General features: G+C 45.0%; 1 long non-coding RNA gene across 1 annotated transcript in view; it reads left to right on the top strand.

Annotated features, from left to right (window-relative positions):
- LOC144798632 (uncharacterized) overlaps positions 1-24,001 on the top strand; it is a 320,386-nt gene that overhangs the window by 199,708 nt on the left and 96,677 nt on the right. The window lies entirely within an intron of this gene.

Raw genomic sequence — 24,001 nt, 5'->3', positions numbered from 1 at the left:
TTTTTTTTCCAGATTTACGCTCTCTCAGTCCCCCCTTTGATGACTTTCAGGAGTCATCACCATCAAAACACCATTTCTAACATGTAGGATCCTTCAAAGTGAGGTCACTGCAGTACCACCCCGTTTCATTGTCTCCAATGCCTTCAGACTCCTATATTGTGTATCTTGCATCGCAGTCAGTCTTCTTTCCTGTTCTCTCATAGACCTCTGCAACCTGTTTGCTCTATACCATTGATACAGTCGCACCAATCCCCACAAAGTGATTACACAAATCACTATTATGATGATGGGTTTCAATATGTACCAAATGATACCCTTTCCTAGGTTGGCAAACCAACCTCCAACTTTACCCATTCCATGACCTACCTTTTCCCACACATTTACTTTTGTCAGATCCTCAATTTCGTGGTGAATTGCAGTAATGTTTCGTATGTACTTCTCTAGAGGTTTTGAATTGTCTGGAATGTAAGTGCAACATTCCTGGACCTTCAAAGCCTTACAAACTCCGCCCTCTTTGGCCAACAGAACATCTAGAGCAAGTCGGTTCTGAAGAACCATTGCCCTTATCGATTGCATCTCTCCCTCCACCAGCATTAAAGATCTAGCAGTACTGGCAGATAACCTATCTACTACTGTAGCCAATCTTCTAATTTTGATGTCATTCAGTATCAATCCCAGAAGAGGGAATGCAGCACCAAATACATCCCCAACTACCTCCTCAGCACCTAGATCTCTTCTCCCTCTAGTCTGTTTTCCTCTCTTAGTTGTTTCTAAATCCTCAACATGATATATTTTGGGGAAGACAATTGCTAAGTAGCATGATCCGTACCAATTATCTGGTAGCTTCACATAGGCATTTCTTCCACATACAAAATATACATTTGGGATGGCTTGCATCTCCTTCAAAAAGTCTTTGGAGTAGTACTCCAATTGGAAAGCATGTTCACAACTGACTTCACCTACAAACAAATTCTCATAATAGGAGTAACTTCTGTGAATGCACAGTTTCCCCCTCTTCTCTTTGTCTAAAGCAATTGGACCCTTGCTACCCTTTCTTTGGTGTTCCCTTTCTACCTTGGTCCAATCCGTTTCCCATTGTCCTGAAGCTTTTAGAATCTTTTGCCTCCTGTATCTAGTATCCACCTGCCCTATAAACTTTTTCTCAATTTCTGACACTTGACAAGTCAGATTATTTCTTCGGGCATGTGAAGTATCTAACGTTTTCCATGGAATGAAAAATTTCTGTAACCTGTCTTCGCACTTGTAGTAGTCCCACTTATTCAGATGCTTATAATTTGGGACCTCTGGTAATGTCGAGTCAAAATCCGAGAAATAATACTCGAACCCATCTCGTCCATAAAATATGCTCAACAACAAACTACATGTGATTCCATACGTCAATGGAAGATGATGGTATCTGATACCCTCATCCACAGAAGCTGGTAATTGCATACAAACGTAGCAATTCTTCGCTTCCATGACATCAATGTATTCGTAAAGTAATTTGGCATAAGCATTTGACCTAAAGTTCCCTTGAGATTCGTCGACATGTAATCTTTTGATCTCAGCATCTAGCAAAGCCTTTTCTTTCACAGTGTTTTCCCCTTTTTCCCCCGCAACAGTGGTAGGCTTTTGTGTTGATGCTTTCTTTGTTTCTGATCTTGCCTTTGTTTCGTTCTCATGTCCCACTATATATGATATAGTAACTACTAAAACTATAAGAGAAATCACTACCACTAAAAGTGTGCCAACTATGCATTTTGCCCTGCGGTTCGGGTTGCCGGCCTCCATGATCTCAAACAGTGTAGTCCTGGATGTTCTTCCGTGCCAACGCCTCCTTTTCTCTGAACAAAGTCTCTCTTTCGAACAATGTCTCTCTTTCCTTTGAACACCCCTGGAAGCTGACAGATTTTCTCCGCAAAACAGTCTTTGAATCCTGTAGAAATAGACAACCCTAGCCCTTCTCCGTCCACTAAAAGGAAGTCCCTACTATTCTTTCTTCTTCCTCTCGGCGCTAAGTTGTCTTTCAGCTGTATTTACAAAGTTCTTTTCAAAAGTCTTTTAGCCATCTGAAACTATGCGTGTTCCAAGAAGCCCCACCACGTCCTCATTTTTTTAAAAAAAAATTTTAAAATTTGTTTTATTGTTGCATCAGAGTAGGTGAATACAGTGGAAATAATCTGCTGACGTGGCATCAACATTCAGCCATGCGTGCAAAGTTTTTCGGTTTATACAACTGGTGCAATATACAGTTCCTCAATCAATTTGTACAGATCGTGCAACCATGTCTGCAAGTTGGGAAACAGTAAACCTGCATGGTCAAGAGTACAGTGGACAACAACAGGTACGTAAATTCCCGTCACAGGGGCGTTGGATCGGGGTCTGTACTGTCCGTGAACGGTGCTACCAGAGAACAAGGGGGGACAAAACCGTGGGAGGGAAGCATGTGGGTGCCAGCATGGTCAAAACAGGGGAATACCGGTGGTGGGCGTCAGGGGGGGGGGGGGACCCAGGGAGTTAATCAGCCTGCGTTTCAGAAGGGTGGGAGGTCAATCAGGGGCTTGCTCTGGGGGAGGGGGGGAAACACCAGGCAGATGCTATTGGTCTTCTCGGGCTGGAAGGGGGGGGAAGGGGTAGGTGGATCGCGTACACTTGTGGACTGCCGGAAGCTGTGGATGAGCATGGCCCAATCCATGGATATAGGAAATTTACGCGCGCCCCTGGCTTCTTCTTCTCTAAGAGCATCCTCTTCCGCCGCCGCCCATTTACCGACCGCCCCCGTCCAGGCTGCTATAGGGGGACCCTCCGGGGATCGCCAGCGCATGGCTATGCATCTATTCGCTAACAAAAGAGCCAAGGACACGAAGCGTCTATGCACTGGGACTCGCTTAGGGACATGAAAGATGCCTAGTGCACTAGACTCCCAGGTGGATAATGTTGTGAGACCTGTCAGTTCCGACAGGGTGTCGTGTACCGCCCGCCAAAAGGGCTGAAGGTCAGGGCAGCTCCAGAACATGTGGCGAAAATCTGCAGCAGGGGAGCAGCATCTGGGGCAGAGGAATGACGTGGAGGGATAGAATTTCTGTAAGCGCGCTGGGGTGAGGTACGCCCTGTGCAGGATGTAGTATTGGATGTTCTTGAAGCGGGCGTTCCTGGAGACGCGTTTGGGGGCCTCCAGCGCCTTAGTCCACTCAGAGTCATGTAGTGCACGGCCTATGTCCTCCTCCCACGTAGCTCGCAAGGCCGTCAGGGGAGCGTGTGAGAGTTCACGGATGGATTTATACAACCAGGTGACTAAGTGGCGTCCAACCCCCATACGTAGGATAGTGTGTATTACTGGATGCGTGTCTGGCTCACCCGTACGAAGGTTAAAAAGGGGTCGGTATCCATCAATCAGCTGTCGATATCTGAGGAAATGGCCCGGGGGGAGCCCGTATTCAGCGGTCAGGCGATCAAGTGTTTTTATCTGGCCTTCCTCAAAAAGCGATTCCAGATCTGTGATGCCACAGCGCGACCATTCGGCGAAGAACGGGGCAGTGAAGTAGGAGTCCTGTCTGGGGCTGCCAATCAGTGGTAAGAGCGGAGAGTACGGAGGCCTATTGGGGGACATTCGGTGGATCCGCATCATGCACCGGCGCGCTATCGCCACTTGGAGGGGGTATGTGCGCCGTGGCTTGGTGCCCGGGAGTAGTAGACGGGTGAGTTCTGGGGCCGCGATTCTGCCGGTCGAGGTGACAGTTTCCTGAGGGTAACGATCCGCCGTCCAGTACGACAGCCACTGGAGCTGTGCTGCAAGGAAATATGACTCGAAGGACGGAGCTCCAAGCCCGCCCAACGTCGTGGGAAGTTGGAGGGTTTTCAGGGCGACCCTGTGTCGGCCCTTGCCCCAGATAAGGGTCCCCAGGAGGGAGTCAACGTCGCGGAAAAAAGACCTGGGTGGTACTACTGGTAAATTCGTGAAGTGGTAGAGGAGTCGGGGAAGCATTATCATTTTAGCCAGTGCTATCCGTCCTATCGGGGCCAGTGGGAGTTTATTCCAGAAGGCGACAGCCGGGCGCAGATTGGCAAGTGCTTTGCGGTGATTCCCTGCGAAGAGGTCAGCTGGGGAGTGGTACAAGTGGACACCGAGGTAGCGGGGGGCGTCCGCGGACCATGAGAGGTTATGCGTTCCGAGCTCGACTTCCCGGGGGGGTAGGCTCGGGTGTAAGGGGTAGACTGTGGATTTATCCCAGTTCACCTGTAGTCCCGAGGCATCCGCGAATTCCTCTAGTATCACCCCTATAGGGGTCAGGTCCGTGTCGACGTCTCGGACGTATATGAGGAGATCATTCGCATACATGGAGACACAATGCGTGCTGTCCGCAAGTGGGATACCCCATTCTGCACCCTCCAGGCGCAGCCGAGCCGCCAGCGGCTCGACTGCCAATGCGAATAAGAGAGGCGACAGGGGGCACCCTTGTCGCGTGCCCCGCCGAACCTCGAACGCTGGTGATATACGTTTCCCGATACGGACTCGCGTGGTCAGATCGGTATACAAGAGGCGTGTGTACGCTATGAGCGTCGGGCCAACATTGAGGCGTTGCAAGACCGAGAAGAGATAGGGCCAGGTGAGGGTGTCAAACGCCTTTTCCAGGTCCATAATGAGGCAGGCGGCGCGGGGAAATCTGCCACGCACCTGATCCTGAACATGGAAGACACGGCGGAGGTTCTGGGAGGTGTTTCTCCCCGGAACAAAGCCGCATTGGTCGGGGTGGACCAGCGGGCGTATGACCTGTGCATAACGATCAGCCAGAATTTTCCCCAGGATTTTACAGTCGGCCGAGAGGAGCGTGATGGGGCGGTACGATCCCATGTGGAGTGGATCTCTGTGGGGCTTGGGAAAGGTGACAATCACGGATTCCCGCAGTGACTGAGGTAACCTCCCTAGATGAAGGGACGCCCCGAATACCCGTGACAAATGGGGGACCACCTGGGGAGAGAATGTCGAGTAGTACTCCAGCGGAAAGCCGTCCAGTCCCGGTGCTTTATTCCGGGACATGGCCTTAATCGCTTGGGTGATGTCAGAGGGTTTGATCCTGGCGTCAAGGGTGCGCTTGTCCGAATCTGAAATCGTGGGTAGCGTCAGTGGGTCTAAAAAACTATCCACCGAAAAAGGGGAGCGTTGGGTCGGAGTCCCGTACACTTGCGTATAGTGTCGCTGGAACGCTAGGAGGATCTCGGCCTGTGAGCGCACCAGCACGCCGTCCGGATTGATAATATCCGTGATCGGCTTGATTTCGGTATCCTGCCTCGCCATCCAAGCCAGTAGCGCTCCAGTTTTGTCTCTGTCCTTATGTACCCTGGAGGCGTAAGCCCTAAAATTGTATCTTCGGAGGTCAGCGCAGGCGGTCTGATACTCCGTCTTAGCCTCGGCCGTGAGCATGGCGTGCTCCTCCGAGTCGTCAGGCTGTGTAGTGAGTGCGGCCAGAGTTTGCTCTGAGGTTTGGAGCATCCGTTCTAAGGTGCGGCGGACCCCGACTACCTGTTTGATGCATTCGCCTCGTGCCACCACTTTAAAAGCGTCCCATTCCACCAGTACCGAAGATGCCGTGTCTGTGTTGTGTGTAAAGTAGTCTTGGATGCTGGTTTTGTGTGCGTCTCTGAATACTGGATCTGAGAGGCAGTCTCTAGGGAGGCGCCAGGTGGGGACTGGCGGGTGCGGGGGGCGCCAGCTCAGCCGAACGATGTGGGCGTCATGATCGCCCCACCACGTCCTCATATATGTCCATACGAAGAAGGATTCCCTCAATTATTGGACATTTCGTGCAACAGCATGGGAATTCGACTGTCTCTAGAATTATTCTTCTTATTTCGCTCAGAACAAGAGGACGAACAAAATTAAGAGTTAATAGTTTTTCGATCTCCACTCCTGGTACTACCAACTCTACATCCACAGTTATAAAGGGGTCCGTTCTGATCAGGGTCACTTTCTTCACTCTCCCAGTTCTGCGCCCCTTTGAAGACATCCGCAACGAGGTATTAATCCAAAACAATGAGCATTCCAAGAACTTCCACTACTCGCTCAAGCATTTCCAAGCGAAGGAGAGTTCCCTCTAATATTGGATATTGTGAACAACAAACCGGAAAGTCAACTGTCTCTAAAATCAATTTTCTTATTCCGCTCAGGAGAGGAGGATAGACGATGTTGAGTGTCAGCAGTCTTTCGGCCTCCACTCCTGGTAGCAGGAACCGTATTTCCACTGTGATGATCGGTTCAATTCTGGTCAGGGTCACTTCCCTCACCCTCCCCGTTCTGTGTCCCACGGACATCTGCAACGAGGTAGGTCCAATCAGGAGTAGAGTATCTTCTGCTTGGCACTCGCACCCTCCTTGATCTTCTTGGACCTTCCTGAACTTGATCCTGGGTATCTTCTTCCAGATCCGAGTCTTCGGATATAGGAGCAAGCGTCTCTTCTCGAGCTGACCTCAAGCTTGGCCTCCTTCTTCCTTCCGACCAAATGACTGCTCCACGCCTTGTTCTCCTATCTCTCGTCCTCACACTCGGTTCTTGATCGCTCTGGTACTGGTCTGTGTCTGAGTCGTATTCACTGCAGCTCTCACCTTCTGTTGCAACTTCAGTTTCGCTGCCGTCCTGCCTTCCTTCTTCTTCTTCTTGATCTGATGCACTCTCAACTTCTTCAGACACCCCCACAGCTTGACTGGTCCCCTCTTGTGATTCTTCTTCTATCACTAGACTTTCGTCTGGGAGAGGAGCTGTTTCTTCTAGGGGTGCTGGAACTCTTCGAGTGTGGGATGCATGGATCCAATTTGGCAGCCCTCCGCACTTCACCGCGGTGTTTGTTATCAGGATTACCTGATAGGGCCCACGCCAACGTACATCTAGGCAGTTCTTCCGGACGTGCTTCTTAATCAACACCCAGTCCCCTGGGCACAGATCATGACACAGATTCCTTGATGATGGAACTTCAGCCGCCTGCACCTGAAGGGACACAGAATGAATGGCGTCAGACAGTCCCTTACAATAATCCAAGATCAGATCATCTGTAATGTTCAATAGGGCAGCAGTTGGGACAGTAGGAAGTCTCATAGCCCTCCCCATCAGAACCTCATGCGGAGAGAGACCTGTCCTTCTGTCAGGTGTGCTACGCATGCTCATGAGCACTAAAGGAAGAGCATCAGGCCAACTCAAAGATGTGGATGAACAGACTTTAGCCAGCCGACTCTTCAGGGTGCCATTTACTTGTTCCACAATCCCTGAGGCCTCTGGTCGATAACTACAATGTAGTTTTTGATCGATCTTTAATGCAGAGCACAACATCTTCACAATTTCGCTGTTAAAATGTGTTCCTCTGTCCGATTCCAAGGAGGCAGGCACCCCGAAGCGTGGTATCAACTCCCTGAGCAACAGTTTGGCTACTGTGAGTGTATCACACCTGCGTGTAGGGTATGCTTCGACCCATCTGGAAAATATGCATACAACCACCAACACATATCTAAGGCGGTTTATTTTTGGCATTTCAATAAAATCTAATTGCATCCTATTGAAAGGCCCCCCTGACCTCCCAATGTGACTCAGTGTAACTGGTGTTCGCTTCCCTATGTTTAATTGTTGGCAGGTAACACATCGCTTACATACTGATTCTGCTGCTATCCTAAATTTAGGGCAATACCAAGTCTGCCTAAACACTCTCAGCATGGCATCTCTTCCTAGGTGTACTGGACCATGTATTTGTCTTGCCATTGGGTTCGCTAGTTCCTCAGGTAACACTGCCCTCCCATCTGCTGAAATCCAAAAATCCATTTCGCTTCTCACGCAACCTGCTATCTCCCATGCCTTTTTCTCTGTTTCAGGTGCGTTCTCCTGCATCACTCTTAAATCCTCCCAAGTGTCTACTGTTTCCAACATCATGCTCAATTCTGTCTTCTCTTCCGCCTCATCTATTTCTACTTTTGTGAAGGAATAATCCTGCTCCGCACAGTAGCGGGCGATCTCGTCTGCATAACGGTTACTTTGTGACACAAAATCTGTATTCTTAGTGTGAGCTACACACTTTACAATAGCAATGGCGGCTGGACCTTGTAGTGCTTCCAACAACAGTCGCACAAATTCTCCATTTCGAATGGGCGAACCAGAAGAGGTCATGTAACCTCTCTGAGACCACAACTGCCCGAAATCGTGAACCACACCGAAACCATATTGGCTGTCAGTGTATATGGTGACTCTCTTTCCGTTACCTGCTATACCGGCACGAGTTAATGCAATGATTTCTGCTACCTGTGCGGAATGTACTCCTTCCAGGCAAGCGGCTTCCACAACTCCAGTGATGGTGCAAACAGCATAGGCTGCTCTCAACCGACCAGTATCGTCTCTTAAACATGAGCCATCGACAAAGTAAATTTCATCAGGGTCAGTCAACGGCTCATCCACGATATCTGGTCTGGGCTTCGTGCATAGTTCAGTCACATCAAGGCAATCGTGGTCTTCACATTCTTTGCCTTCTATTACACTTGGTAGTGGCATCAGAGTAGCAGGGTTCAAGACAGAGCATCTCTTAAGGGTCACGTTCTCCGCAGCAAGGATAACTTGCTCGTAGCGCGTGAGCCTACTATTGGTCAGATGCTGCGTCTTGGTCCTGGTCATTAACAATTCTACTGAATGTGGTGCATACACCACTAACTGGTGTCCCATGACAATACTCTCACACCGTTCAATGCTGACACCCGTTGCAGCAACGGATTTGAGACATCCGGGCAACGCTGCGGCTACCGGATCTAATGTAGCCGAAAAGTAGGCAACTGGTCTACTGGCATTTCCATGGGCTTGCGCCAGGACTGACAAGGCACATCCCTCTCTCTTACAGCAGTAAAGTGAAAAAGACTTCTCGTAATCGGGCATCCCCAGGGCCGGAGCACGACACAAGTCATCTCTCAGCTGCAGGAATGCCACTAAGCATTCATCGTCCCATGGTACCGGATCACTCACCTCCTTGTACGTCAGTTTCTGTAAGGGTTTTGCTTTCAGTGAAAAGTTAACTATCCACTGTCGGCAATAACCAACCATTCCTAGGAACATCCTAACTTCTCTCTGTGTCGTAGGCGCATTCATCTTCATTATCGCCTCAATCCTGTCTGGAGACACCTTACGCTTTCCCTTTTCTAACCGGTGCCCCAAATACTGTACTTCTGTCAGACAGTACTGTAACTTGCTCGGAGATACCTTATGTCCATTTTCAGCTAAATGGTTCAATAAGGCAATGGAATCTGTTTTACAGGCTTCCTCGGTCTCTGACGCAACAAGTAGGTCATCTATGTACTGGACCAGAACCGAATTCTGCGGCAGTACTAGATTTTCGAGATTCTTCTTCAACAACTGGTTGAAGATTGATGAGCTGTCTGTGAATCCTTGTGGGATTCGACACCATGTTAAGACGCGATTTTCCATTTTAAAAGCGAAAAGATACCTGCTTTCTTCATCCAATGGGATTGAAAAGAAAGCCTGGCAAAGATCTATCACTGTGAACCACTCAGCTTGGCATGGTATCTGAAACAGTATCACTGATGGATTCGGTACCACTGGACAGCATGAAACAACTATATTGTTAATTTTTCGTAAATCCTGAACTATCCTGAATTTCCCACTAGGTTTCTGCAAACCCATAATGGGAGAGTTACAAGGACTACCCACAATTTCTTTTAGTATTCCCTGTTGAATCATTGACTCGATCACGGGTTTTATTCCTGCAATCGTTTCCTGTGACAATTTGTATTGAGGCGTTCTTGGATACTCGGCATTTGGTTTTACCATGATCTTTACTGGTTCTACCCCTTTGATCAATCCTATTTCTTCACCTGTGAAATCCCATACCTCTGACGCCACTGCATCTCTTAAATCCTGGGGAAGATCTTCTACAGTCAGAGTAGGATATAGTTCTATGCAAGATTTTGAATTGGCTACTTTGAAGGTAGCATCATCGTCTGTAGTCTGTACCTCCACTCCTTGCGGTGTGCAGTATATTGTGCAATTCAATTTGCACAACAAATCCCTTCCTAACAGGCATACAGGACTCGAATCACATACTACAAACTGATGTTCATTCATATAGTTTCCTATTTTTACGGACACCGGTTCAGTCAAGGGACTAGTCATCCTTTTGTTTGCAACTCCTACCACTTGAATTGTTTCCCCTGACATCGGCAAATCTGGAACCACCGCTGATCTCAGAGTTGATCGAGTAGCTCCAGTATCCACCAAGAACGTTGTAGGACACCCTGCCACTTCAGCCTCAACAAACGGTCCTCTTTGATCCACTTCTAGAACTGCCCCGAGGGTACAGTCCTCTTCTCTACTCACACGTTGTCCCGTCAATGGATCAATATAATAACATTTTTCCTCATCTATGAAGAGAGGCATTTGTCTAAAGACCTTTCCCCCCGTCGCAATCTTAGGTGGCTGTGGAATCTGGGCTCGTGGAGCCGAAGTCGCCCCTTTGGCCACCTTGCTCTTGGTAACTGTCATCTTTTGAACTGGAACTTCTTGTTCTTCCTCCTCTGATGCTAATTCTCCATTTTCAGGGTTGTAGGGACACTCGTGTCTCCAATGTCCCACCTGGTGACACCGGTGACACTTTGTCGCCTTTTTCAAAGCAGCAAAGTCTATTTTCGATCTCAGACCTTCCTCCTCTGTATTCTGATTATTTGGTTTTCGTCCCAGTGTTCCTATGCCCTGTTTCTGGGATCCGCCCTTTCCAGCTGACAGCATCTGCACCACCATTAACTTTTCCTTTAGCTTCTTCGCTTTGGAATCTATTTCATCGCTGCAGTACCTTGCGTACCGCAGAATCTCGTCTAATGGTCTGTTTTGCCAACAAATTAAGTGGTGCTGAATCATTAAACAAATTTCAGGTCTTAATCCTAATACGAACTTTGACACAAACTGCCCCATATCCTTGGGATCCATTACATCTAGTCCACTATATTGTTTGAATGTTTTCAACAATCTCTCATAAAATTTGTGAACTGTCTCTTTGGGTTCCTGTCTTGTTCGATCTATTTTCACCCAATCTACATCCTGCGGTGGCACTTTATCTTTCAACCAATTTATCACCCGTTCATATTTCATCATTACAATTTCTGACGGTCCATTAGTCTGGGCATCCCTCTGTGGTTCCACATTTGGCCACTCGACAGCAGTCTTGCATGCCGTCCACAAATCTCCTGGGACCACAATGTCAAACAAAGTGTTCAGATCAATCCACAATACTTTGGAAATCTTAACAAACCTCTCTACTTGTTTATACCATTCTACCGGATTGTCCCTTAGCTTCGGAAATGAGTTGGTGAATGCAGCCAAATCTCCTCTACTCCAGGGCACATGTACATAATTTCCGTTCGATATTTCTCGCAAAGGGAACGCCTCCATCTGCATTACCCTTCCCTCTGGAGACATCACACTTGTACTCCGTCTAACTGTACCCCTTTTGGACCATCTCTCTTCCCATTTGTCCAGATCTCTCCACACCCTTATTCCCGATATCAACTCTCTTATGTGTGTTTTTAATCCTCTAGTTCTCTTCTCGTCTAGGTCTTGATCTGAGTACTGCAACCTATGGTTACTCTGTAACGTCTTTGTTCTGGACAAATCTACCACGTACCTGTCTGCCAAGCTAGACAGTTTCTCATGAATTGCTCTGGCCTTTCTAATAATATCCTTTGCTATGAACAGCAGCTCATCTTGTTCGTACAAATCAATCCTTTCTAAAGGCACCGTCCCTTCTATAATCTCGTCTAGATCGGATTTTAGGCTGGAGACATCAAGCCTTTTAACCTTTATCGCAGCTTTTAGTACTTCAGCTCTAGGTGCTCCTTCCGCATCTCTCCCATCCCAGCTCCTAGTTCTACGTCTAGGCTCTGGTGTGTTATGTGGAGTCCTCCCATGCTCCCATCTCTCTAGGTCCCATGCCTTTCCATCTTCTCGGGGTGGATGGTGAAACACTCCTTCGTGCCTCATAGCCCCGCATTCCCCATCCTATCTAGGTTCTCGGGATGCATGATAAGACATTCCGTTACTCCCTCTTTCTTCGCCATGCATCTGTGACCTCTGATCACTTGATGTATGACGTGATCTTTCACTGTTCCCTCTTTGCCAGTGTTGTACATCTTCCCCAGGTGCGTGATGAGTGCACCTAAACCTATCTCTGTACTCTTGTGTTCTTTCGTCTCCCTCGTTTTGCATGAGGCGAGACATCTCCTCACACTCCATACTCCTACCATTCTGCTCCTGCTGTTCCCTCCGATCTATAGGACGTGTAACTCCTCTATTCTCCTGACTTTGACCTTCTTGCTCCTGACTGCTTTCGCTAGCCCCACAATGAGATACAGTCCCGTTACCTCGACTTTCCCACTCGGGTTCTGTTCTTGACCTATTACTCGGGGTTACTGCGGACCCATCCCATTCTCTCAAGTCAGCTCTTAATTCTGTATAGGATTTCGGCCGTGGTCCCCTCAGGTCCATCGGTCCTCTCTGACCTCCCTGTCCTGTGTTGAGACCCACAGTTGTATCGAATGGGGTGTTCCACGTTACCGATCCTGGCAATTGCTTCCAGGCATTTGTCATGTTATTCCTCCTTTCCATCTCAATCCTTTCTCTATCTAACCGCCTCTGTTCTTCCTCTCTGTCTCTCTCAGGGTTATAGATCGATACTATAGGTCCTATGGTAACAGGCACCTGAAGAGCATCTGGCAATCCAAAAGACTCCACCTTTTCGATGGTTGGTGTCTTCTGTACCACAAACCTTCCCACTACACTCTGTACTGTATTATGTTGAGGTGTCTCCTCTCCTTTAATAGGTGTCCATTCCGATATAGGGAGTGGTGTAAACCCCTCTATGGCAACCCCATCCTCCCATGCGATCCCTCTATCTTCAATCTCCCCAACCCTCGGAGGTGGTCTATCTATCAGCAATCTGTTTATCAAGTTGTCTTCCGAATCGCTCTCCTCATCCTCTTCCATGAGGTTCCTTTCTCCCGCCACCTCCCTCACTGGATACAATTTATCCACCTCAATAGCCTGTACCCTCGATCTCTTTGCATCCTCGTCCCATTTAGAATCTCGCACTGCTCTTACCGATCGCGTCAGTCTTTGTTGACGCCTGTTCAAATTTCTGTCGTGCGCCGCCCTAATCCATGCATTAAGGGCCTCAAACTGGGTTGGTCTAGACGGGGGTTTCAATGAGGACATGGTTGCTTTTAGCCGATGTAACACTTCTAACTTAAACGTCCCATACTTTGGGAACTGCATTTCCTCGTTCCCTTCCGTAAGCTTATTCCAAACCCCAATCCACAATATCGTGTGCAGCCCAACGTTCGCTGCCATATAATGAGCTGGTGTACCCTCTGGCGGTGCCTCTTCCCCGTAATAGTATTTGCTTCTTTTTCTTTTAAAAATCCCTTTCAAACACTTAAAGCACTTCATAATTTCTCTTTTCTCCGCGTTTGTTTCTTTCCTGATGACAATCCACCAATCTCCGCGCTGTTCTCGCTAACTGGCCTATCCGAGCGCGACTTCTCTCCGACGTCACTCTAGCCGCCCAACCAGAGCGCGGCTCTAGCTAACGTCACACCAACCGCTCAATCACAGCGCGGCTCTAACCGACATCACCCGTCCCCCTTTGCAGCAGTTCCCCTCCTTTTTCAGCTCGTCTCCTCGGTCATGCATGCATCCCATTCATACTCTGAAAAATGATTACTTCCGTCCAAGCGATCACTTTTCTTGACTGTACGCCCACAGTCTTTCTGTAGTTGTCACCTTTACTTGACGAAATGTCTTTCCGTTTACTTCCAGACAATCGCCTTCTCTGATAGGTTACTTACACACAGTAACTTTCGTCCAGCGTCCGTTACTTCACACACTCACTCTTACACTCCCCCTATCTCGGTCCCACGGCGGTCAATGGTACCTCGTGACCTCCGTACCTTGGTCGACAACTACTCTGGATGTTCGATACACCCAAAACCACTTAAGCTCTGGCCTGAACTTAAGATTTCCCACCAGTTTACCCGTTTACCAGGTTTACCAGTACCAGGTTGCGCGCGCTCACAACCTTCTCTCACTCACTCTACAGGCATTCAACTCCGCAAGACATTACAATACAAATACAATACAAAACACCGCAATCTGTTCACGCATGACCCTTGTTATACTCACTCTCCTCCGATACTGCTGCTTTTCTCGTACCGTCAGCACCCTCTTCGGCGCTCGATTCTTCCGTTGCTCATCTCCCGATGCCTAGCTCTAGGGGCCTTGGGGTAAACTAACCTAGCCTAGATTACCTTCCTCAAGAAGATAACCATCCTAGTCTGCTACCAACTGTTAACGCGGGGTTTCTGGTCTCTAGTTACCTTACCAGATCCCAAATCATTTCGACTGAATCGTTGGTACCTGTCATTGAGTAAAAGACAATCTACTACTAGGTTAGTCAATTAAGAACTTACACCACTCTAAATAACCACTGACTACAGATGAAGTTTTAAGATTTAATGTAAAGTTAAAGATAACTGAAGATACAAACTTCTCAAAATAAGATTTAAAAGGTACACTGGTATCACTACAAACATATATTCTTTAAATGCTCTGAGTCTACAAAACAAAATGATGAGCACAAGTTCGAAGATCATTAAGGTTGCAAGAATAGATACAAGTTGCAACTTAAGAGTCATTACAGAAAGAAAATTCAGGTTAGTCTGCCCCTACACTAAACTAAGTGACATCCCTATTTAACAAGATCTTTACCCAAAAGGTGTCAGCCGTGGTGACTTCCTAAGAAGATCACGCACTCCTCCTTGTCTCTTCTGTAAATCAGTATCTTGTGCTCAGCCTATCTGCCTACCCAACCGCTCTCTTAAGCTCCCAAAATCATCTGCTCTCTTCTCCTCCCCGGGTCGCTGTCCCTAATACGAAATCACATTTCCAATAGGAGCGCCCCTCGGGACGCCCCTCACGTGGTGCAGTTTTGAGCGGCAAACTCCATGATGATACTCTTCGGGACCCTCGTTAAAGTTGACCTTGCTTCCCAGGCTTCTTCTTCAAGGAGACAGTACCCCCTAAAATTCCTGAAGACTCCTCCAGGCCTGCGCCTGGCTCTCTTGAACAAAGGGACTGTTCATCACGGTACTGATTAGGGCTCCTCGCACCTGCAACAGACACATGTACTGTGGGCCTCAAATTCCAACCTCCACCATATCTTGAACCATAAAACATGTGAAAGGATTTGCAGTTAGTGCCTAGCACGACTTTCCCCTTAACGAGCCCCCTTAGATCAAAAGAAATGACTTTGTCTCCTCAGACCTATCAGGAATACATAGAACGGTTTCTGCTCCTCTGAAACATTTAATTTCTACATTTAAACAGTATTTTAACCAACACTCTATAATATAATGCGACACATCTATATAAAATATATTTCAATTCAATGAGTAAATATCTTAGAAAACAATGTTAACCACGTCTCACGTTAATTAGCAGCACTTTATCTCTACTTTGAGTTGCCATGCGGCCTACACATTCTCATTTGGTTTGCTAAGTTCCATTTCCTTTCCACACAGTCACTTAACGTGAGAAACGTGAGGTTTCATATCATTCTAACATTTCTACATTAGTCTCACCCTGCTATGTTTACTGTTACTCTACTTAAACACTCTTGTATATTTCACTTCTGGATATATGACACTCTTGTGCAATGTATATTAAAACTAACTACGTGCTTGTAAATATGGTGCACTTATACATTTTTTTTTCTCCAGATTTACGCTCTCTCAGTAGGATATTTATAACACTCCTTAGCAAGGCTGCTATACTTTTGATGGGATATTTATAACACTCCCTGGCAAGGCTGCTATGCTTTTAAGGGGGTATTTATAAAGCTCCTTAGCAAAACTGCCATGCTTTTAATGGAGTATATGTTTAACACTCCCTAGCAATGCTGCTATACGTTTAATGGGATATTTATAACACTACCTAGCAATACTGCTATACTTTTAATGGGATATTTATAACACTACCTAGCAAGGCTGCTATACTTTTAATGGGATATTTATAACATTCCCTAGAAAGGATGCTATACTTTTAATGGGATATTTATAACACTACCTAGCAAGGCTTCTATACTTTTAATGGGATAGTTATAACACTCCCTAGCAAGGCTGCTATGTTTTTAATGGAAAATTGATAACATTCCCTTGCAATGCTGCTATACTTTTAATGGGATATTTATAACACTCCCTAGCAAGGCTGCTATACTTTTAATGGGATAGTTAAAACACTCCCTAGCAAGGCTGCTATACTTTTAATGGGATAGTTATAACACTCCCTAGCAAGGCTGCTATGCTTTTAATGGGATATTGATAACATTCCCTTGCACTGCTGCTATACTTTTAATGGGATATTTATAACATTCCATTGCACTGCTGCTATACTTTTAATGGGATATTTATAACATTCCCTTGAAAGGATGCTATTCTTTTAATGGGATATTTATAACACTACCTAGCAAGGCTGCTATACTTTTAATGGGATATTTATAACACTCCCTAGCAAGGCTGCTATGCTTTTAATGGGATATTGATAACATTCCCTTGCACTGCTGCTATACTTTTAATGGGATATTTATAACATTCCCTAGAAAGGATGCTATACTTTTAATGGGATATTTATAACACTACCTAGCAAGGCTGCTATACTTTTAATGGGATAGGTATAACACTCCCTAGCAAGGCTGCTACGCTTTTAATGGAAAATTGATAACATTCCCTTGCAATGCTGCTATACTTTTAATGGGATATTTATAACACTCCCTAGCAAGGCTGCTATACTTTTAATGGGATATTGATAACATTCCCTTGCACTGCTGCTATACTTTTAATGGGATATTTATAACATTCCCTAGAAAGGATGCTATACTTTTAATGGGATATTTATAACACTACCTAGCAAGGCTGCTATACTTTTAATGGGATAGTTATAACACTCCCTAGCAAGGCTGCTATGTTTTTAATGGAAAATTGATAACATTCCCTTGCAATGCTGCTATACTTTTAATGGGATATTTATAACACTCCCTAGCAAGGCTGCTATACTTTTAATGGGATAGTTAAAACACTCCCTAGCAAGGCTGCTATACTTTTAATGGGATAGTTATAACACTCCCTAGCAAGGCTGCTATGCTTTTAATGGGATATTGATAACATTCCCTTGCACTGCTGCTATACTTTTAATGGGATATTTATAACATTCCCTAGAAAGGATGCTATACTTTTAATGGGATATTTATAACATTCCATTGCACTGCTGCTATACTTTTAATGGGATATTTATAACATTCCCTTGAAAGGATGCTATACTTTTAATGGGATATTTATAACACTACCTAGCAAGGCTGCTATACTTTTAATGGGATAGTTATAACACTCCCTAGCAAGGCTGCTATGCTTTTAATGGGATATTGATAACATTCCCTTGCACTGCTGCTATACTTTTAATGGGATATTTATAACATTCCCTAGAAAGGATGCTATACTTTTAATGGGATATTTATAACACTACCTAGCAAGGCTGCTATACTTTTAATGGGATAGTTATAACACTCCCTAGCAAGGCTGCTACGCTTTTAATGGAAAATTGATAACATTCCCTTGCAATGCTGCTATACTTTTAATGGGATATTTATAACACTCCCTAGCAAAGCTGCTATACTTTTAATGGGATAGTTAAAACACTCCCTAGCAAGGCTGCTATACTTTTAATGGGATAGTTATAACACTCCCTAGCAAGGCTGCTATGCTTTTAATGGAAAATTGATAACATTCCCTTGCAATGCTGCTATACTTTTAATGGGGTATTTATAACACTCCCTAGCAAGGCTGCTATACTTTTAACGGGACAGTTAAAACACTCCCTAGCAAGGCTGCTATACTTTTAATGGGATAGTTATAACACTCCCAAGCAAAACTGCTATGCTTTTAATGGGATATTGATAACATTCCCTTGCAATGCTGCTATACTTTTAATGGGATATTTATAACACTCCCTAGAAAGGATGCTATACTTTTAATGAGATATTTATAACACTACCTAGCAAGCCTGCTATGCTTTTAAGGGGATATTTATAAAGCTCCTTAGCAAAACTGCCATGCTTTTAATGGGGTATATGTTTAACACTCCCTAGCAAGGCTGCCATACTTTGAATGAGATATTTATAGCACTCCCTCGTAATACTGCTATACTTTTAATGGGATATTTATAACACTCCCTAGCAAGGCTGCTATGCTTTTAAGGGGGTATTTATAAAGCTCCTTAGCAAAACTGCCATGCTTTTAATGGGGTATATGTTTAACACTCCCTAGCAAGGCTGCCATACATTGAATGAGATATTTATAGCACTCCCTCGCAATACTGCTATACTTTTAATGGGATATTTATAACACTACCTAGCAAGGCTGCTATACTTTTAATGGGATAGTTATAACACTCCCTAGCAAGGCTGCTATGCTTTTAATGGCATATTGATAACATTCCCTTGCAATGTTGCTATACTTTTAATGGGATATTTATAACACTCCCTAGAAAGGATGCTATACTTTTAATGGGATATTTATAACACTACCTAGCACGGCTGCTATACTTTTAATGGGATAGTTATAACACTCCCTAGCAAGGCTGCTATGCTTTTAATGGAATATTGATAACATTCCCTTGCAATGCTGCTATACTTTTAATGGGATATTTATAACACTCCCTAGCAAGGCTGCTATACTTTTAATGGGATTTTAAAACACTCCCTAGCAAGGCTGTGATACTTTTAATGGGATAGTTATAACACTCCCTAGCAAGGCTGCTATGCTTTTAATAGGATATTGATAACATTCCCTTGCAATGCTGCTATACTTTTAATGGGATATTTATAACACTCCCTAGAAAGGATGCTATACTTTAATGGGATATTTATAACACTACCTAGCATGGCTGCTCTACTTTTAATGGGATAGTTAAAACACTCCCTAGCAAGGCTGCTATACGTTTAATGGGATAGTTATAACACTCCCTAGCAAGGCTGCTATACTTTTAATGAGATATTTATAACATACCCTAGCAAGGCTGCTATACTTTTGATGGGATATTTATAACATACCCTAGCAAGGCTGCTATACTTTTGATGGGATATTTATAACACTCCCTCGCAATGCTGCAATACTTTTAATGGGATATTTATAGCACTCCCTCGCAAGGCTGCTATACTTTTATTGGATGGGGTAGTTATAACACTCCCTAGCAAGGCTGCTATACTTTGGGATATTTATAGCACTCCCTCGCAATGCTACTATACTCTTAATGGGATATTTATAACATACCCTAGCAAGGCTGCTATACTTTTGATGGGATATTTATAACACTCCCTCGCAATGCTGCAATACTTTTAATGGGATATTTATAGCACTCCCTCGCAAGGCTGCTTTACTTTTAATGGGATATTTATAACACTCCCTAGAAAGGATGCTATACTTTAATGGGATATTTATAACACTCCCTAGCAAGGCTGCTATACTTTGGGATATTTATAGCACTCCCTCGCAATGCTACTATACTCTTAATGGGATATTTATAACATACCCTAGCAAGGCTGCTATACTTTTGATGGGATATTTATAACACTCCCTCGCAATGCTGCAATACTTTTAATGGGATATTTATAGCACTCCCTCGCAAGGCTGCTATACTTTTAATGGGATATTTATAACACTCCCTAGAAAGGATGCTATACTTTAATGGGATATTTATAACACTACCTAGCATGGCTGCTATACTTTGGGATATTTATAACACTCCCTAGCAAGGCTGCTATGCTTTTAATGGAATATTGATAACATTCCCTTGCAATGCTGCTATACTTTTAATGGGATATTTATAACACTCCCTAGCAAGGCTGCTATACTTTTAATGGGATTTTAAAACACTCCCTAGCAAGGCTGTGATACTTTTAATGGGATAGTTATAACACTCCCTAGCAAGGCTGCTATGCTTTTAATAGGATATTGATAACATTCCCTTGCAATGCTGCTATACTTTTAATGGGATATTTATAACACTCCCTAGAAAGGATGCTATACTTTAATGGGATATTTATAACACTACCTAGCATGGCTGCTCTACTTTTAATGGGATAGTTAAAACACTCCCTAGCAAGGCTGCTATACGTTTAATGGGATAGTTATAACACTCCCTAGCAAGGCTGCTATACTTTGAATGAGATATTTATAACACTCCCTAGCAAGGCTGCTATACTTTTAATGAGATATTTATAACATACCCTAGCAAGGCTGCTATACTTTTGATGGGATATTTATAACACTCCCTCGCAATGCTGCAATACTTTTAATGGGATATTTATAGCACTCCCTCGCAAGGCTGCTATACTTTTAATGGGGTAGTTATAACACTCCCTAGCAAGGCTGCTATACTTTGGGATATTTATAGCACTCCCTCGCAATGCTACTATACTCTTAATGGGATATTTATAACATACCCTAGCAAGGCTGCTATACTTTTGATGGGATATTTATAACACTCCCTCGCAATGCTGCAATACTTTTAATGGGATATTTATAGCACTCCCTCGCAAGGCTGCTATACTTTTAATGGGATATTTATAACACTCCCTAGAAAGGATGCTATACTTTAATGGGATATTTATAACACTCCCTAGCAAGGCTGCTATACTTTGGGATATTTATAGCACTCCCTCGCAATGCTACTATACTCTTAATGGGATATTTATAACATACCCTAGCAAGGCTGCTATACTTTTGATGGGATATTTATAACACTCCCTCGCAATGCTGCAATACTTTTAATGGGATATTTATAGCACTCCCTCGCAAGGCTGCTATACTTTTAATGGGATATTTATAACACTCCCTAGAAAGGATGCTATACTTTAATGGGATATTTATAACACTACCTAGCATGGCTGCTATACTTTGGGATATTTATAGCACTCCCTCGCAATGCTACTATACTCTTAATGGGATATTTATAACACTCCCTAGCAAGGCTGTGATACTTTTAATGGGATAGTTATAACACTCCCTAGCAAGGCTGCTATGCTTTTAATGGGATATTGATAACATTCCCTTGCAATGCTGCTATACTTTTAATGGGATATTTATAACACTCCCTAGAAAGGATGCTATACTTTAATGGGATATTTATAACACTACCTAGCATGGCTGCTCTACTTTTAATGGGATAGTTAAAACACTCCCTAGCAAGGCTGCTATACTTTTAATGGGATAGTTATAACACTCCCTAGCAAGGCTGCTATACTTTGAATGAGATATTTATAACACTCCCTAGCAAGGCTGCTATACTTTTAATGAGATATTTATAACATACCCTAGCAAGGCTGCTATACTTTTGATGGGATATTTATAACATACCCTAGCAAGGCTGCTATACTTTTGATGGGATATTTATAACACTCCCTCGCAATGCTGAAATACTTTTAATGGGGTATTTATATCACTCCCTCGCAAGGCTGCTATACTTTTAATGGGGTAGTTATAACACTCCCTAGCAAGGCTGCTATACTTTGGGATATTTATAGCACTCCCTCGCAATGCTACTATACTCTTAATGGGATATTTATAACACTCCCTAGCAAGGCTGCTATACTTTTAATGGGATAGTTATAACACTCCCTAGCAAGGCTGCTATACTTTTAATGGGATAGTTATAACACTCCCTAGCAAGGCTGCTATATTTTTAATGGGATAGTTATAACACTCCCTAGCAAGGCTGCTATGCTTTTAATGGGATATTGATAACATTCCCTTGCAATGCTGCTATACTTTTAATGGGATATTTCTGTTTCTGTTTTAAATCTTTATTTCGATCGGTTGATCATAAAAGATATACATATTATTACACAATGGTTAAAACTCAAGGACATTTTACTCAAAACATTGGTTATAAAATTCAACTTTAAGAACAATACTGGTTGATCATGGTGCTAGAAGAATAATCAGGACACACCCCCTCCCTTTAGCGATTTAGTACGAACATGCCACATTGCGGTTAAAAATTTGGCCATGGAAAAAACAATCAGAGGGGATAGGTCAGTTTTTAAGACTCTATATGCAGGTAATAATGTTCTGAGTTTTTGAGGAGAGGAACAAGCCAATATTTTCTGCTTTTTCTATACGCTCCACAGACAAATACTACATGAACGTCGTTCTCCTCAGACTGGGCACATATCGGGCATACCCCTTTTCCCGCATCGCCGGCCCATGATTTTGTGAAGGACCTGAGGGGGAGGGTCCCATACCTCCACTGTAGGAATAGCTTTCTTGTATGTGGCGGAGCAATATCGTTCAAGACAGCTTCGAAGGTATAGGAATCCTTAGTTTTGATGAACTGTGCTGTTAAGGATCCCTCTTGGGTGCCCTCCAAAGCCCGTGCAAGCATATGGTCATAGTATGCACTGGACAGCATTTTCCTTGAGATTCTAGGACAAGCATTTTCCGGGTCTGACCACAGTTCTGGCATTCTGAGAGCTTCACAAGTCCTCTTGGTGTATTTTAGCCAGGGCAAATTGGCTACATTAGATGTTGATAGAAATTCCTGGAGCTCAGTTCTATAGATGGTAAGATCTTGGCTGCTCCAGAGACGACGCCAGAAAGTTAGTGGTTTGAGGCCAAGCTCCTCGGTGATGGGCCTGACACCCAGGTCCAACCTCAGGGGTAGTAGTGGCGTGCCATGGGGGAGAGCTGTCAACTGCCTTAGAAATTTGTTTTCTGTGGTTTGGAGGCTTTGTGATTGTAGATGGCCCCAAAGCTCAGCCCCATAAGTGACTGCTCCCCTTGCTTGGGCTTTGTAAATCTGCAGAGCAGGGCCTGGCGGACGATAAGATGATTTGCTGGCCATTCTTAGAATGCCCCCCGCCTTCTGGGATAATTTCATGTTTGCTTTTGTTTCGTGTACCCCCAATGTCAAATGTTGGTTCAATGTCATCCCCAGGTACTCGAATGTGTGCACCCTTTCCAAGCTTGATGAACCCAGCATAGGATTGGGGCGGTTGGAGGGCAGGGGATTTAAAATCATAAACTTAGTTTTCTGGGGGTTTACCTCGAGACCCCTTACTAGACAAAAGTCCAAAAACCCATCTAACACTCGCTGAATGCCCATTGGTGATCTGCACAGCAGCAGGGTGTCGTCCGCAAACATTATTGCGGGCACCCTGCTGCCGCACAGTTTCGGGGCGTCGATGTTAGCTATCCCTGTCAGGTGGTCGATCACCCCATTCACAAAGAGGCAGAACAGGGTCGGTGCAAGCACACAGCCCTGCCTCACCCCCCTGCGAACGGGGAATCTTTCCGTTAAATTTCCGCTTCTTCCGCACCTGAGTCGAGCGTAGTTATTGTGGTGTAGTTTCATCAGGACTACCAGAATGTCCTCTGGAACGCCCATCTCTGCCATGACCCTCCACAGTTTTTGTCTGGGGACTAGGTCGAAGGCGGCGCGCAAGTCCACGAAAACCGTGTACAGCGCGCCGCCCTCGACTAGTGCAGTCCTCCAATATATAAGATTCAGTCTGAATATCTGGTCCACCGTGGAGACCCCTCTCCTGAATCCCGCCTGATACGGGCTCAGGATGTCCGTGTCCTCAAGCCAGTTCTGTAGCCGGTCCAGCATCAGCCTACCGAACAGCTTCTGAGAAACGTCGATAAGGCTAATGGGGCGATAGTTGGCTGGAAGCAGAGGGGATCCCTTTTTAAATATTGGGACCACCTCCGCTCCCAGCCAAGTATCCGGGACCTCCATTCCAGCCAGGACCGCATTAAACACGAGCGTGAGATAGGGGGCCATATCCCGGCTCCTGCTTGTAAAGGTCACCTGGTACCCCATCAAGGCCAGGGGCCTTGCCTGTTGCCAGCCCTCCGATAGCTGCTCGGA

Source organism: Lissotriton helveticus, chromosome 12, assembly GCF_964261635.1.
Source record: "Lissotriton helveticus chromosome 12, aLisHel1.1, whole genome shotgun sequence".
Taxonomy (NCBI): domain Eukaryota; kingdom Metazoa; phylum Chordata; class Amphibia; order Caudata; family Salamandridae; genus Lissotriton; species Lissotriton helveticus.
This window is presented reverse-complemented; position numbering and strand designations above follow the sequence as displayed.